The sequence below is a fragment of the Lactuca saligna genome, chromosome 2 (genome assembly GCF_052625555.1).
Source record: "Lactuca saligna cultivar CGN05327 chromosome 2, ASM5262555v1, whole genome shotgun sequence".
Taxonomy (NCBI): Eukaryota; Viridiplantae; Streptophyta; class Magnoliopsida; order Asterales; family Asteraceae; genus Lactuca; species Lactuca saligna.
Window position 1 is genome coordinate 155,924,876 of NC_136418.1, and position 3,396 is coordinate 155,928,271.

At 31.4% G+C, this 3,396-nt stretch overlaps 1 long non-coding RNA gene across 1 annotated transcript; it reads left to right on the forward strand.

Moving 5' to 3' along the window:
- Nucleotides 1–630: 630 nt before the first annotated feature.
- On the forward strand, nucleotides 631–1,512 carry LOC145029251 (uncharacterized). The gene is made up of 3 exons (XR_013676430.1): nucleotides 631–775; nucleotides 917–1,108; nucleotides 1,197–1,512. It is a non-coding gene; the product is annotated as an uncharacterized LOC145029251 (long non-coding RNA).
- Nucleotides 1,513–3,396: the final 1,884 nt, after the last annotated feature.

Genomic DNA, 3,396 nt, shown 5'->3' on the forward strand with positions numbered 1-3,396 from the left:
TGTTACTCATTGTGTATCGATACCATGTAAATAAATGAAAAGTCATTTCATATAATTAGATGTTATTTTAGAAAATACATATAATATCGTATAAGTTAATGAAAAACCATGTAAATAAGTGAGAAGCCATTTCATTATGTGATGTCACTTAGGTCAATAAAAAATCATATTAACTTTAAAACATGATAAACCAAAAATAAAGTGTCATATTGTCCTAAGTGAATTCTTCTTCTTCGTATTAAAAAAATCATAATAACAAGCAAAATATAGTGGTTTTTACGTGGTAATATAATAATATTAGTTTTTATAAAATTTGAATATTGAATATCGTAATTTTATTAATATTAATAGTTACTAATTTTACATTAATATTATAAGTTAATCCGTATTAAATTGTTTTTTTTTTTTTTTTTTTTTTTTTTTTTTTTTTTTTTTTTTTTTAAGTTTAAATATATAACTAACTAACAACTAACAATTACATACCAAGCGGATAAAAAAAAATTGAATGATTCAATTTTATTTATTTTTGCTTAACAACTTTCACCATCTATTTTGACTAAAAAATGAAAACCGATTATAAACTGTTTGATTTCGATTTTGATCAAACCCAAACCCAAACCCAAACCCAAACCCAAACCTCGATGGGCAGATTAACGTTACCTGTAACTGTAACGCCTGTCCCTGAAGCCACGGGGAACTCCTCCCTCCCTCATGCTTCTTTCTCTCCATCTCTTCCTCCCTCATCAACTTAGATCACCATCTCATGGCGTCGTCTGTAAGTTCCTCTCTTTCAATCTTAAATTCATTCCGTTATGCCATGGCTACAATCATCACATTTCCCCTTCCCGTTTAATCTACCATTCTTTTCTCAAAATCACAATTTGAATTTAGGGTTTTTATTGTTTTTCAAATGTAGCAACCCCGGCCATTACCGAAATTCGGCGAATGGGATGAGAAGAATTCATCTGCAGATTCATACACGGTGATATTCGCAAAGGCACAGGATGAGAAGAGAGCCAACTCAACCGGCACCGGTGCACAACAGAAGAATAACAAAGGTCCTCCTCCCTCTCAACCGCCGCCGCCTAAACATGAAATGGAGCCAACGGTAGACGACAATACGCGATTTCCTCTTTTTCCATTTCTGATTTCCGTCGAAATTGTTGGCTAATTTCTTTGGATATTGTTTGTTGCAGCCGTCTAGATTTTGCTGTTTCTGAAGATTTTTAAGGTGCCATTGTCAACAAAATTTCAGGCGATGATGTGTGGTTCTTGACGGATTCATGAAAGCTTCAAAAGAATGATGGCTGGTTTGATTGATGGTGAGACCAAGGTTAGGGTTTGTCAATTCGCTTTTTCCATTCACCGTGAACCCGAGAACTACAAGACTATCTTGTTTATGATTAGTGAGTTTATAGGGCTTATTAGATTGTTCGATAAAACGTTTGTATGGCATTAGAATATGTTCATAGGACATGTATAGTTAATAATTATAATTTCATTCATTTTACTTGGATTGAAAACGATCACCATTAAAGCTTTGAAAATGCAGTGAATCAAGCAAACACAATCGCTTTTTGCGAGAATCATGAGCTCTAAATCTACTGCTTATGAATTCTACTTTTTCTTTCTTTGATGCCTAATGACTAATGTACGTATGAATTTCTTGCAACTTGTGGATATCGCAAATTTGTTTGGTAACACAAACTAGTGAGGTTACTAATAGTTTTAGGCTTTTCCGTTTAAAAAATGATGACTGGGTAAAATCATTTAAAACTTGTATACTTTGAGGCTGTTATGTTATTTTCCCTTTGTTACATTACATTACATATGTCCATTTGATCATTTTTGTCATCGTCTCATGTTTTAAATTGCATGGGTCTCACCACCTTTTTTTTTTTTTTTTTTTTTTTTTTTCTTTTCCTCGCATTATTTTTTTCCTTTCCTCATTTCCATCCAAGGTTTTATGCGGATTCAACGTTTTATGTCGATTTTATCATAACAAACATTCACCACAAACTTAAATTTTTGGGGTTGACAATCGCGTTACAGAACGTGTTAATTGGATATATGTAGTCATATATTTTTTTTCCTTCAAAATAAACCTTGAGGATAGAAGATAAACTCTAAAGTATATTAAAGTGGATAAAGACCATGTCTAGCCAATCTAAGGCTTCAACACACCCCGTATGTCCATATTAATATTGGTTTAATATGTGGAGTCCTTGAGTTTCTCTCTAAAAAACTCTTGAGGAGGATAGACTAGCATATATGAAATGGATGACAGCGTGTTTAGCCAATATGAGACTCCATGATTTGGTATGGTCAACTTTAGGGAGCCAAAAAATGGTGGAGGGGATCAATGGTGAGGATGTTCTTGTCACAAAGGACAGTAAGACTACCATTAATGTGGTGGTCTCATTTACGTGTTTAAGGGACTCAAATGAGCCTTGAATGAACACCATAGAATTTTTAATAAATTAATATATTATGGGTTTTGGTATTGAGTTTTATAAATCTAGTGAAGTCAATTTGAGATATTTTGAAATGGTGCCTTGGATCTTTACGTGTGAAAAAAATGTTGAAGTGTCATTTAATGATATGTCATGAAGATTACATCTCAAAACCCCTTAGAACATTCATAACCGTGAATTCAACGAGAAAGTTAAATAATTTAGAAGTCTTTGTTATTTAATGAATTAAACTCTACCACAATAAGATGTTATATTGACATTCAATGGATTTTAAGTTCAATGAATTTCTCGACGGAAAGAATGAAGGCTTTTAACTCTTAAATATATACTATAAATTAGTTTTTGTAATCTTTTATTAAACTTTGTGGAGTTCAATGCATTATAAAAAAATTTGATAAAGTTATATAGAATGTAAAAAAAAATATATAGCGACCATTGAACTCTACCCGTATATTGTGAATGTCCTGACCTACGACATCGGTCACCAATAAACTGCGAAATATTGATGTTTTTTTTCCTTACGATCACTTAATATGTATAAAAAGAAGTTCGTCAAAGTTAATTGTGACATAAGGAAAATAAATTAGTATTTTGTAATCTTAATCCAAATAAATTCACTCGGGTTTTGACATATGTCGACGAAAATGTTTTAACACATTATAAATAATGTTATGATAATGACAAGTTGACAACTTAAAATCTATCAATTTTTTTTATCACGCGATAAAGTTTAAGTCGTAGTTGATTTTCACTTGCAAAAGGTACTAAATGATTTCAACATCTCTAATAAATAGTAACAGTTAAGCAATACTATATTTTTTTTATAACTCAATTATTTGATAGATAATAATATGTTTAATTAATAGTGATGGTTAAACCTCATGTAAATAAGAATGAAGTGACGTAACCTAGACTCTAATCA